The 15036-nt window shown below is 31.3% G+C and overlaps 1 protein-coding gene across 6 annotated transcripts in view; it reads right to left on the reverse strand.

The window, feature by feature from the left end:
- LOC148622630 (putative G protein-coupled receptor No18) overlaps positions 1–15036 on the reverse strand; it is a 90201-nt gene that overhangs the window by 17520 nt on the left and 57645 nt on the right. For 3 of the 6 annotated variants that reach the window (XM_088572585.1, XM_088572584.1, XM_088572583.1), the window contains exon 3: positions 9106–9141. The exons of 2 other annotated variants lie outside the window; for them this stretch is intronic. The gene's annotated coding sequence lies outside the window, so the exon portion shown is untranslated. Of the gene's footprint in view, positions 1–9105; positions 9142–10690; positions 10710–15036 lie in introns of those variants that run through there. One more of the 6 variants, XM_088572587.1, reaches the window with a different exon arrangement.

Here is a 15036-nt window from a genome sequence, read left to right on the forward strand (position 1 = left end):
CAGCATTCTACATTGGCATACTCATTTTTCAACTGACAACTACATTTCTGACGCAACATATCTATAACTTGATACGTTACATTCGGGAGAGACGCTCGACGTCAATTTGGGAAAACTAGCGGTTACGCTTCAATAATTACAAGCCAAGTTCCAAAGATTTATAGAGTAAGATGATAGACCAATAGGTTATACACTTTTAAGTCGAAAAAATAGCACCGGTGTTTAATTATATCATCGATTTCTCAAATCTTCGATGATGGTTGCTTACTTGAGGGAAATGTCAGATTTAATGCTATTACAATGTATACGTCTGAAGCTTATCTTAAAGAAAAAATAAAGTAGTAGAAAATTTCATTAGACAAAAACCGTCTGGCCTTTGAAAATATTAGGTGTAAGATAATATATGCAACAAACGAAATAAACGACTTCTGTCAACCAATTGCATTGAAGTTACATCTGACTCCACCCATTTGAAATGTACAGCTAGAGCTTGCAACAAGCATGTCTATTATAACCTCGCTTTAGTTTTCATACATTTCAAACTTGCATCATGTCGTGATATCTATAAAAAAGATTATTATCATTTTCTTTAGAATGATACTATGCCCGAAATGTCGGAGTTGTTTACTCTGATAAGAATAAGTAATATAACAACAACAGTAAAGGTAACAGGTAATCAAGTCGTATAAAAGGTGTGATGTAGTCCTTGTCATCTCCATCGCAAGTTATAATATTGGTAACTGGACACTTGATTGATTGACATACATTAAAGGTTCTTTTGGAGTAACAAAACAACGTTAGTCGAACAATGCGATAGTCTCTGAAAATGTATGCAATGGTTAAGCGAGTCAACTAGAAATTCAACATCTGAAGAGGCACCAGAAAGGCTACCCAAAAGGCATATATGGACTCTAGAAACGGTCCAGTAAAGTTCATGCATATACTATTCATAACTCAAATGACAACAGGGAATACCTTATTGTTCATACTTAAAGACAGTATTTTAAAATAAGAAAACTCGTTATTTTCAACATAAAAAAGAAGAAAAAGCAAAAACAAAAATGCAAACAAACATGAATTCTGACTGGTTTGATTTAAGCCGCCTCTACCCAGTTATAGACGTATATATATATAGATTTCTACTATTTCTACATGGAAGCGGATGCACCCAAATGGAATTGAGAACAAATGAGGTAGCACTTCCATATATGGTAAGTGGGCGTTACTTCCGGTTTTCATTTATGCATATTAATTAGGTCGTCGTGATAACACAAATAAATCATTCTAACTTTAGCGCTAAACTAATGAGAAAACGTTTGTTACACTCGTATCAAAACATACTATAGTTTTTATCGATATAAGTTTAAAATGATATTTTTGTGTCACGTCTCCTTTAAACAATTATATGATCTTGAGGTGAATATTGAAATAGAATTTGACTGTCAACAATATACTTTCCATTTCAAGCAGTCACGTTTTGTTTAAAGGTTTCATTTATTTAGAAACCAGACGAGGTCAACCCAAAAAAAGAAGAAAATTAATTGAACCTTCGGATTGCCGAGCATCTACAGGGTCAAATAAACATTTGTAGATGGAGGCAATCAGAGCTAAAGAGACAAGAGAAAACTATACGTTAATACATATATATAGAAATACTAAATACGGAAACGAACATTTTAAAGATGACAACAAAAACCGAAAATTTAAAAGTCGTTTTTAACTATTTTTTTCAAACTGTAGTTAACAGTACAATTATAATTTAATTTAATTTATATCAATGCTTTTGATTAGTTGGTACTTTTTTTATCGCGATCGTCTGAATATAGCTGAAATATTGCTGCTTGGACGTTATACCCGAACAAACAAATAAAAACTAACCTTTGAACCTTTGTCTTGAAGCAATAAAGCTCAGAGCATTATGGTTTAATCCAATGCGTTTTTGTTCACTAGCATTTTACAAAAAGTACATGCTGATTGAAATCTCTTTGTTTTGTGAAAAAGAATCCAATGTGGAATACTGTATGATTGACTATAGAAGTAATAGAGAAATGAAATTAGAATGACATCCTTTTAATCATAGAATTTCACTTCCTACTTTCCTGGTAAGTTTGGTTTATGAATACAAAGTACTCCAGCATTCTACTTATATGTATATGTTATCTAACTCAATTGTCAAGATAATTAGCATAAAATCTAGAGACTTACCAATGTCGTCAACGTGTAATAATGAAATAGGTAGACAACAGAGAAAAATGAACACTTCAAACGTAAATTTCAGTCATCGCATTTTACAATGCTATATAATAAATTACATAACATTGTAACTGATGAAACAAAAGCAATTTAACGCTGGCATTTTCAGGCAAATTTAAAAAAAACACACACACACACACAAATTACGGGGAGCGCCTTTATAATTATTGATTTATAGGTTTGGTTGGCAGTTCACAATACACAACCTACACTGTATCACTATAAACATGTTATGTCTATCTTTTACCCCTGACCAACTTAATGAACATTTAGTTTGATGTAATAAGATTTGAAGTGTAGATGTCATTAATTTATGGATAGCGGTTTATGAGCAAGCGTATATTGTTCCATACTCGGTTATGCAAGTAAATTTGGTCGAATATTCAAAACCAATCATTATATTAATAATAATTAATTCCTGTATAAATCAATATTGAAATATTATTTAGTATTGGATTATTTGAATCGAGGACTGTGGACCAATCGACACTTACCATAGTTTATACAAAACCTATGTTGCCCAAATATAATCAAGTAATTAACTTATTACAAATTAAAATAAACCAAGATGAAAAAAATACGTGAATTAAACATGAATTTCATGCTTACTTCGTTAACATTCTATGAAGAACATATCATCATTGTAAAACCACCTGGGATAAAAGTTTGATAGACTCATATGTTAATCTGTCATCGATGCTGTGTACTGTGATCAGTATAAAAGTCAATAACATCTGGCTTTAATTACCGTTTCAAAAACAGAGTACTTACTTTCAATACACTGTAAATAATAATTTGTTTCATATTTCATATTTTGTATTGAGTAAATTGTTTTCGAATACAAATCAATCATCTTTTTCAAGTATCTCATCGGTTTGGATCTATTTTTGTCATTTCAATCACAAAAATTGTTGGTGCGAAACTTCAGTCTTTGAAAAAAGAAGGTAGTTTACTTACATAGAAAACCAGAAAACCCGTACTTGATTCGATGAAGCTAAAATACGGATTACCAATCCCTTCTTAAACATGACTTGGTTTCCTGATTACATTCAGTAATTTGTACAAGAGATGATTTTAAAGTACAAATTGAAGAGCCCTTTTTGAAAGAAAAAGTTAAGCAACTGTGATTGAGATGTTGAAAACATCTATCTTTCTCAAGATTAAATCATCGAAACTCTTACATCTGCACTCTAAACTTATTGAAACCTTTTCGAGTGTAATTAATTTCGAAAGGTTTCAAATGAGAACTGTGCCATAGATCAAATTATATTGTTTGCCATTTCTAAGAAAATATACAAATCTCGGATAAAAAATTAAAAAAAACCTTGTTTTATTAAAATTCATATTTGTTGAACTGAGAATACTAGTCAAAATTGACTTCATCTGATATCATCCTCATAAATATGATTAACTTTAGATAAGTTTTTTGGAACAATGCCCGAAATCGGAACTTAGAGTGTTAATCATAATTAAGAGAAAAAAATGAACAAAGAATTGAAAAAAAAGTAGTTACAGCGAAAGCATAAGAATAAAAAAATGTATGAAACTATTTTACGTAGAATCTGCCGTTAATGTTTTTATACAACTTAAAGTACAGACATTGCGAAGTATTTTACAAATGAAACGTTTTTCTCGATACTGGATATGTATATATATATACGCTAAGACATAACCTTGTTACAATATGACTTAAAATCCTATACAATTTGTTAATTGCACAAGTTGACATATCATTTCTGTAAATTCTCTGACAAGATCAACGAGAAATGATAACGATAGATACAGGGGTCGATGGTCAGACACCATAAACTCTACGATTTATATTGGAGTGCCACTCGTGACATTTAGTGCCATAAACCATAACACATCTTAATGGTTATTTCGGGAAATGACCAACCTTTTAAGGCTACGATTTGATCATAAAAGACTAGAAAACAACGATTCTAATCTCGCGGGAGTAGTCATTTTGTTCAGATTCGTAACTGTTATTGGTTAGAGTTTCTCGCCCTAAAACTCTTAGTTTGAATCCAAATTAGGCAATGAATTAAGATATTCTGTATAAGACTGATTGTATTTAGGAGTGTAAGACAAATTTCAATTTTCCAAAGTTGAACAAGTATTATGTTCATACTACCAAAATTTTTTTAAAGCAGCTCGTTAATTTAATGAACTGAAGATCTTCATTAGTTTTTTAATTAAAGCAACGGGCATGTCAAATTTATTTTATGGCGACACCACTATTGTTGTAACTTGTATGGAAACTTTAATACTGTCATTTTGCATTCAGCTTATCATTTGATTCCTTAGAAATTTAATAGTTTCGGTCAGCTAGACTTCTTACTCTTTGGGACGTTTTTTACATGGATTTTTTTAAGTAGGACCACAGAAATATTCAAACTAACTGTAATAAGCCCTTTTTTCAGTCAATTTTAAGGGTGATACTTGATTTGCAAAATGGACAGTTACCCATGTCGAAGTTGCAAGTTATGTCAATACACAAAAGTGCTAGGTGAACCGACACATACTATCATGCCATAGTTGATATTTCAATTATCAAACAAAATGTTCTGCTGGTATTATGTAGGATTCTATAATACATGTACATGTATATATGATTGAACAAACTTGTTTTCTTATCTAATTCATATGCTTGATATATAATTGAAGCGGTATTGTACTTCTATGTATTTAAAAGTGCACACTCTTGAAACTCAGGGTACATCAAACGTTGGTTTTTACTTCAATTACGGTATATACATTTGAAGAACATGTATAAAGGAATGAAACCTAATCACCATTTGACTATAATTATCATGTCAGTGTTTCTGACGTTCGTTCCCAATGTTGGTTGAGTATTTCTGACGCATGCTATATAAAGATTTTTACCAATACAAATTTTGTTTAGTAAATGCTTAGGAAACCTGTGTAACATTTTTCTATTAATCGTAAATCAGAGATATCAGTAAGTCTTTTTATGTAAGAATCCTCACAGTTTAAAAAAAAGAAGAGTGTCAATTGTATGTATTTTGTGATATTATGTACAAAAACGTAATGGCTTAAACGCGTTAAAGATGGTTTTAAAGAATGGTCAAATTACCAGTGTTACAATGTTACAAAACAGTGTCCATTACGAATTAATGACATTCTGTGTAATTACACTTTAAGATAACGCATACAAAATAAACCATAAGTGATTTTCATTAACAGAAAACGACCAGGATTATGAAAACGTTTTATGTCTGAAAACGAAATGATAAACGTTTTGCTGAATACATGTACAGACATTTTACACACTATAAGAGTGAACCGAGATGATGTACAATGAACAAGGGAACTGATCGGTGATGACAACAGTATACACTATTGTAAAACAACGCACAAGCCTTCTGTGACTAAAACTAGACTTTGCAGCAAAAACAGAAGACCTGTTTGACCTGTTTACATTACCTCAGGTAGATCAACAGTTAGACCTGTTTACATTACCTCAGGTAGATCAACAAAATGGAATCTTTACTTATGTGTAAACTGAACTCGTGCCTGAAAACGTTAACTCTCATAGACTTGCATTATCCTTAAATGTTTGGTTAATGGTATAGACATAAGACTGAAGTTGTTATATGTAATCCCTATCCATGCTGTTAAAACTTTATTCCAGGAGTATAAGATATGCGAGACCTTCACAATAACTTGATCATTGTACAAGTATATGAAAATCTCGGATACATTTATGCAATGTACAACACAAGGCAAAGCAGACAGTATCTATGTTACATCGAGTTACATTCCTAGCGTGTGTACTTTATATCTAGTATACAGAATGCTAACAGAGATGTGAAAAATTATAGATGTGTATTTGTCATTTCAGCCTTAACGAAAGTAAACGCCTAGTATGATAGGGTTATTATTAAAAGCAACAAACTACTAAAATTAGAAATAAGTAAAGCAGCTTTTCTCCATCTGCTAAAGCCATTTTCACATTAATTGGTATCAATTCATGCATACATTTTTTAGTGTTAATTCCTTGTACCTTTCACATATCAAAGAACTCTACTTCATAATTTTCTTAAGCTTGTTAGTTATGATACCTTTTGGTTTGACACAGTGTCTGAAAACCTCATTTTAACGTTTGTTCTTGTTCAATTACAAGACTCCAAATATTAAGAGAAAGTCGATGAACTCTGTAAAATGGCTATTAGAATGATTAAGGCTCATGGAAAATGTTTAATAAACCTTTTTGCCGTCAAAATGATTGAATAGTCTAAGATTAATTGTCGATTGTGAAGGCGAAAAATAAGATTCATTAAATAAGATGGTCTGATCTTAACATACAAGTGACTATGGCTTGCATAGTTCAAAACAAATGAGCTTGTAAACAACTCACAGACGCTTAATACAGTGAAAAACTACTTCTCTTTAAGTACGGCTATATGGCAATATAAATTAGGCTTCCAGTAGAAAATCATACAAATGAATAATATATTCTATGTAAATGGCTGAATTTTGACATCTAAAATGATCTATACATTAATTAGTTGCCTAATTATTTACTTAATATACATTACTTCTTGTCTGGTATTTACGACTGTACTGCCGAAATGTCAAATCGAAAAAAGTCACGGAAATCATACAATATGTTCATACTGGAATTTTTATAAACCAAAAAACTTGTAGAATTTTCTGGATTGAGGAGTTTTTACTTTTTGATTTTATCAAGTGAAGCTGGATACTGATTAGAGATACAATATAAAACATTCAGGATTTTCGCTGCTATGTTAAATAAGAACAAGTATTTCAAAGGGTTATGAAATATACTAACATCTAGAGCAATATAAGTAGACAACATTAATTGGTCAGTGTGTTCATTTTTGAGATATATACATTTAAAATTTTGGCGGGAAAAGGATTTCTCTTGATTTTCGAAAATCAGAAAACGTTTTATCTAATAAAAATTCCGAAGATATATGATTTCATAAAATCTTCTGAAATAACACTTTAAGGTATGTTAAATGAAAAAAATAATGAAAAGAATAGTGGAGGTAACTTGGCAAAATGTATGCTGTGAAATAGAGTCTGGAAATCTGACAAAAATGGGAATGTAATTTCATTGGTAACTCAAATCAATAATAAAATATCTTGCTAATCATAACATTGTTTGGGCGTTCCATGTGCAAATACCTTTAGTTCTTTAAAAACTGAAATGAGAAATGAGTTAATGCCGAATTAGAAGACGCATAATGTTAAGTACGTGTAGTGACAAAAATACAAAAAGCTCTAGGTATCACAAGATATTGATAATAGATTACAAAGTTTTTAAATATTCTAAATTTGTCATACTGTATTTCGAATCAAGACTGGCAAAGATATTTTATTATTTTGTTTTCGTTTATTTATAAGCTTTACTTATGATATAAATGTGTACTAATATACCGGTGGTGGTCTATATTTGGCAGGATTGATAGATTAAAATGTGTAATCCAAAGAACTCTTTAAGAATTTATTCAGCTGTTTAACTATAAAAATCCAAGTGTCATTTACCAGTCAAAACATAATCTAAAAGAAACGTTTGCATCAATTCAAAATGAGTAAATAAAATTTTGACGTAAACAAATATATAGAACAAGTGAATATATTAAATATGTATGTACACATCCATTGCTTCACGTTATACAAAATAACAAATCTGATGTATATCAAAATGCATCTCCATGTCATATCTAATTTAAGTATACAATATATATAAAAATAATCGGATTTATAGTGCATTGTTTTGTACTCTGTTTAGTTATATGTATATTTTGAGACAAAATTATCCTATGTTTTTAAATTGGCATACAACTTTAAATGTCAACCATTGTAATATTCATAAGATTGGATTTTTTTTGTAGTTATAAGAGGACCGAAAGAGGACAATTCAATAACAGTTGGACCGACGATTGAATAACATTTTTGTTCTTACGTCATTCCTTGCTTAGTTTTGATTATCGTTGTATTATCAAGCAAAACCAGAAACCAACCAATAAGCATTATTAAACTGTTGATTAACAAACAAATAACAAATGGCAACAATAAGAAAACTTAACATAGAAAAACAACTCAGACCTAACCAAAATTAAGAAACAAGAACTAGATGCACCGGTAAGGTAACACAAAAAAACCTTTCACAACAAATTGATTATACAATACAATAATATCAATATTCATTTCTAATTTTTTCATAGACTTTAAGTATAAAAGCGCATTCATACTATTCGTTAATGTCTCTAAACAAACCGACGCTTTTAGAATGTAAACGGAGTGATTAGTAAATGAAAATATTGAATAACCATCCAATAACTTAATAATGAGGTTAAAACACTCCATTGATTGAATGAAATGCTAATAAAATATATTGGAATTCTGTAAACGACATTTTTATTTGGACAGAAAGAAACATCTATAAGAATATGCTTTTGGCTCAACGTGCTGTCTCAAGTAAATCAATGGTATCGGCTAAGTGTGATGAATTTATAACGAAATTAAACTCAGCTATTATTTTTTCCAAGAGTTGTGAAAGTAACAAAGAATGGCTTTACTGAATAAAAAGCTTAAAAAGAAACAAAGAATAGCTTCACTAAATAATAAGAACAAAAACAGAAATGCAATAAAACATCAAAAACATAACATTTATATTTGCACCAGATATAACTAAATGCAAAAGCCTGATCTCACAGATAAATACATACAAAACATTAAATAATATATATATATATACTATGTAACATTACAAGATTACGAAAGCGAAAAAATATAACCGAGGTGCATTTTTCAGACGCACAAAAATCCCTTTATTTATATCAATAAACGTGTACATACCGTACAAAGTGTTTCACTGTGACTTGTCTTTTCGACCTGGGAAAATAAGAATCATGAATTTCGTCACACATATGTATTGCTTATGACAAGAACGACAATTCGAACAAAAAATGCAGTACATGTATATGTATATTGGACAAAATATCATATTTGTAACGAGGTCAAAGTTTCCACTTTACATATTTGTCCCCCTAATTACACAGTCAATTGCCAAATACCTATAGTTTGAGGATTGTGATATATTTTTACCAAAATATTGATATTGTATTTTTTATCTTCAAATACTAATCATAAAACACTGTAGCCTTCATGGTGACAGTGATCCTCACAAACTAAAAATCAAGATTCCAAGAATCTTAAAACGACTATTGCTTTCAAAGCATGTTACCCAGAGGGCAATGATTGTATCTAAAAAATCTCTGGTAAAAAGATAATCATTATAAAAAAGAGAAATCTCACAGAACAAAAAAACAAAACATAAAAAAAAGATGTCTATAAGAGTACACTTACAGAAATACCCACATACACTGTTTGAACCGTTCATTACTGGCAATTTTGTAGCAAAACTAATTAGATATTTGGCGCTTTATTAAACGTTTTTCATATTTACAATATACTCGCAAAGTTAACATATTATCGACCCAAGAATATTTTTATATCCGTACTCCACAACAACGGTCTAGTTTTCTTCAACATATGCAAGAGCTATGAGAACAATTTACTCCAAATAAATGAAAGAAGAAAATAAATGAAGCAGCTAATAGTTCTTACATGACCGAGAAGACTGATGTAATTTCTTGGGATTACAGGGACTTAGTGAATAATGCACAATGTATGAGGTACGTGTCCATGTAATGCTAATCCCCTTCGCAATATGAGAAACAAAAATATAAAGTAATGTCCTATAGTTCAGCTATGGTGGATGTGACTATACGATTCGTAATATACACATAAGTATATAAAGTTGCAGCTGTAGTCTAACTTAACTCGAACCCATTTTATTATATACACTATATCATCTTGGGATATCCTCTTGTCGTACTAATAAGGTACAGAAACAACTACAGGACTTTGTTTCTCTCAATAAAGCCCCCACTTCTAAATATGATGCTTAACAAATACTCCTTGTAGCATTTAGTCATATTTGCAATTATGAAATTGAAAGTTTTTTTTAAATTCCTTTATCCAAAGACAACGGACGATCAAATAGCAATTCTCTTGATCACGATTATAAATGAAACACACATCCAAATGGACCCAGTAAGGCAATATTGGTCAAATATATTTATTCATGTAGGCCCAACATGTTCCTTTAAATATATGCTTCGCATTTAAAATTTTTTTTTTTTTTATAAACAAAGGTGTTTCATGAAGTCGAAGCATCTGATAAAAACAACCAGAGAGAAGCGATACAACTCATTCCTGTAATACCAATGACAATAAGATTGAAGAATGTCATTTCATTTTTGAGAGGAATTTAAAAAAAAAGAATCAAGTTGCACAAATTTAACTCCATACTCCATAAAACCAACTGAGACCCCATTATCATAACTACAATACCCTTTCCTGAAGTACCATTTTATACCTTTAGTAACACAGTGTTGTAATAGCATGAATTTCCTATCTTGTGTCTAAAATAAAGAAGAATTGTCAAATTGCATGGATGTAAATATCATCTCCTCAAATAGTTTGTATGACTGTAGATATTGGACTTACAATCTATGTTTTACAGGTAACATACAATGTTCTAATCCATACTGGCAATCAATTTCCTTACACGGTGAAAGGGTCAGCGACACGGCTCTAAATGTATAAGCTGGATTAATTTGATGAACTTCAGTGCAATCAAGGTCAATGGGTCTGTTTTCTAATAGAATGGGTTCCAATAAGTCAAACACGCGCAGTATGCATATGGCTTATTACATATGCAAAATTTTTTCGAAGTAACGTTTTTTAATATAACTATGACATTCTTACAGAAAACATCATTTCTCATTTTCGACGATCTCACGCAATTTGTTAGTTTGAATTTTGTTTTTTTATAAGATTGCTAATTTGTCAAAGTATGGATACAGTGAAAATTGTTGATACGACTTGCTTTTTGTTTTACGTTATTAACCTTCATTTTAAGTGATAATGTACCATCTTTTATTGATGTATTTTTGATACTTAATTTCCTGTCAGTTTGCTACTGGAAGAATTCGTTTCAGATAACTACATGTACTTAAAGATAAAAAAAAACACAATGCATCTTCTATCCATTTGTCTCAGACTTCACTATTTTACATGATAATCATTGCTTATCAATGCATTTATAAACTTGTCTTGTAGTTTTTATTTTTGTCACTTATTCTATATAATATGTTATGGAAAAGGTCGACTTGTTTGTTGTTGTTGTTGGAGTTTAACGTCCGAGCAGCAATATTTCAGCTATATTCAGACAATGAACATGAAATTGGTGATGAACATGAAAATGATGATGAAATGAAAAAGGGATGGGACACAAGGATAATGGGGTCGACATATTTTGATTGCCACTGGAAATAGGGAGAGGTGGGTAGGGTCGGGCAATTTAGCCTCCTGTGGCGGAACCCTATGGTTCCTACTCCGGGAGAATACCACAGTAGGATTCTTTAACGTGCAAGGAACGTGGCATCTTTCCCAACACGGTGCACCACTATGGTTTGCGGTCAGGTTTTCCGTATTATAGCCTGACAACCCCAGCATGTAACACACCAGGGGTACCCCATTCCACCACCTGGGGTACACATCCCAGTTGCTCTGTGGGCAAAGCGCCTAGCCCCCGGCTAGGGTTCTGAGCACTATTTAGTCGCCTTTTACGACAAACTTAGCGCTGCTGCAGGCCTATTCTTTTAACACCCAGACCTTAACGGGGGAAGAGGTCGACTTAAATTTCGCAAAAATGTTGTAGCAGAAACCGGCAGGAAATTGGTAAGTGTCCTAAGTAATCAAGTATTGGCGTCAGACGAAAAACAATATTTTTCAAATATCAAACATTTATGCTTAAAATTTTGTTGTCATTGAATAAAGTCCTGACTAAACGAACAGCAAATATTTAAGTAGAGATTGAAAACTTCTATCGTATGTTAGAAAAAGATGACGAAACTATGTGAAAGTATCTTACCAAAATACTCAAATAAAATGAATGGTAATTATGATGGAGCAATTAATTCAAAAAGTCGTAAATTATGAAGTCACCATTTTAGTTTCTATTGTGGGGGTCAATACTCATTTGTAATATTGACTGAATATTACTGAATATGGTGGTTGTGTTGCATAATAATAATATGCCATATCCTTATATTCAACCGAATCATTGCAATTATATTGAAGTAATAAAGCATCACAATCCAAGTCAACTGAAGTCATTTGGCTGGATAGAGTCCGTGTCCTCGGGTTCAGGGTTACCCGTTAACATATAACTAAATTAATTCACTTTAATCGGCAAAAATACCAAGCATTTTAAAATAGCCTTTACGTCATTTCCGTAGTACAAAAACACAAAACCTGTTTTTACAAGTGAGCATTATGATGAGATAATTGGATGTGACTTTTGAATTCCTGGAATTATTCTATCTGAAGACTACAAAGTCGTGATAATAGTTGAAAATGACAGATACCAATAAATTGGATTACCTCTTCCATGACAAGTATTTAGTGGCTTTTTATGCTAAAGTTAAGTAACTTGACAGCAAGGCATCAGGGAATGGTAAATCAATATCATGGCTTTCTTCAGACATCTATATGTGATAAGCATTGCAATCCCAGTGTGGAACTAACTGAATGTTTGAAACTCTATCCGCTTTGCGATGAATAAATGATTAATTATTGTAAATTAGTAATTATACATTGATTCCACAATAAACTTTAGTGAAACAGGGCTAAAGAATTTTCTAAGGCATCTTCAAAATAATGATTGGTAGTTCTAAAGAATTCAACTGGCTTCAATAAATTGTTAACAAGAACGTCATGGTGTATTAGTCCATGGCCTTCTATTATCCTTTGGAATAAAACATAACACCGCACGCCATGGCATAACTACTACATTCAAAACATGGTAATTTCAATTATTATCACATTGAGGTTAATTTACCAAGCTGCGATCGAAAATTTCTATTGCCATATTTTTAAAACCGAAGAGTGTCCTGGTCATATTGATACTACGAAGAAGTCATAGAGAGCAAGACACCGTCTACTTACAATTCATACCGGCAATCTTACGAAGGGTGAAAATCACTCATGCATCAAAGTTCAAAAGAAAAAAATGAATAAAGCAGTATTCCGTTATATCAAGTATCAACATTTGATTTAAAACAATAGAATTTAAAAGCAAATCTAAATCAATCTTTAACAGCATTAGTCTTTAGAAGGTGCATTGTGTCCTTTATCTGTAGTAAGACCATCAAATAAAGCATATTTAACCTTCAAATTTTGCTATTAAAAATAATCCCTTGATTGTTAACTCGAACATCAGCAGAAAAAAGACAAAGTTTGTACAAACGGGAAGTATTTTTCTTAATAGTAGATTTGTCATCAACAAAATATATCTTACAGAAAAGGAAATGGTTTGGTCATTTTAGGAAATTTGATTTTCAAAAGATCACTTGCTATATAAATCTTTCTGACAGAATCATTACTTGGTTGTATATTAGAAGTCGTTTCAAATGATTAAGGCGGAAAAACAGGACTTTATCTTAACCGAAACTAACTATTTTAAGCTTATCCTATACAGTTCCATAATTGCATTGTTATAGCCATTGGAGTCTGTTGTCCTGTGTTTTCAAAGCTTAGAGACATTTGCGTCATTAATAAACGAATACATCATTAAGATTGATATGAAAGTAAATGTAGATTTTATCATAGTTTCCAAACTTTGTTATAAGTAATAAAACTTCGAATGAACTATTTATATATTTGCTTTTTTGTATTATGCGTCTAGTACAGTACTGCATGCCTTTTTGAAGCATGTTATTTCATTCCATACAATAATATCCACAGCTGTGGGTCTTTTATTGTGTATATTCACATTATCGACGAAAATGATTGTTTTATACTTATCTAAACAGAATAAATTCTAACGTTTTGTTTTTGTTTTGTTTTTTTCATTAGGTTGTGTCATTATTGTTATTCGATATGACAAATAATAAAAAGAAAAAATAATCATCAGTATTTTTAATTGAATTAAACCCCTTAATCTTGTCATAGGCACAATACTCATACTCAACTTTTAATGAATGAAAACACAATATCGAGTTAAAAACTTAAAATACAACAAAAACTTGTGACAAGTTCATAAACAATAAAACTCATTCGAGCTCGTTTTATTAGCATTATTCACTGTCTTAAATTATATGCTCAAAATACAATGTATCAGTGGAACTAACCATACCAATGTTTATTGCTTAAAAGCAAACTAATTGTTCTTTTGACCACAGCCAACACTTTTAAGTGAAAGTAGTGCTTGACCGACCATGATATGAACAAATAAAGCACTAAATACAATAGTCGATGCATTTCCTAGCCCTCTCCGATCGTGATTCCATCTTTTCACCGAGTTGAATACAATATGTAATTAAGTATAAACTATCGCAGACCATTACTAATCAACCAAGCCTTCTTACAAGTTTATTTTTCTTGTGATACTACTGATTGTCTAAGTAGAAGGTTAATACCGAACGCAGCATTCAAAGTGGCGAGATAAATTGACAAAAATATATGTCTTGAAATTATTCCGGAAGATTGCCTAAAAGATAGCGCTTGTAATTACAATATCGTAATATGTGATGTCGATCACTATTAAGAGAGAGAAAAGCTAATGTGTATAGAAAACTATAGTCTATAACTTCGTTGGTATCACATTAATGGTTCTGTTGAACGCTGTACTGGTATGAAACAGTAACAGTTCATGTG

The sequence above is a fragment of the Perna viridis genome, chromosome 3 (genome assembly GCF_037379345.1).
Source record: "Perna viridis isolate PV_CMFRI_1.1 ecotype Kerala chromosome 3, ASM3737934v1, whole genome shotgun sequence".
In the NCBI taxonomy this organism is placed as follows: domain Eukaryota; kingdom Metazoa; phylum Mollusca; class Bivalvia; order Mytilida; family Mytilidae; genus Perna; species Perna viridis.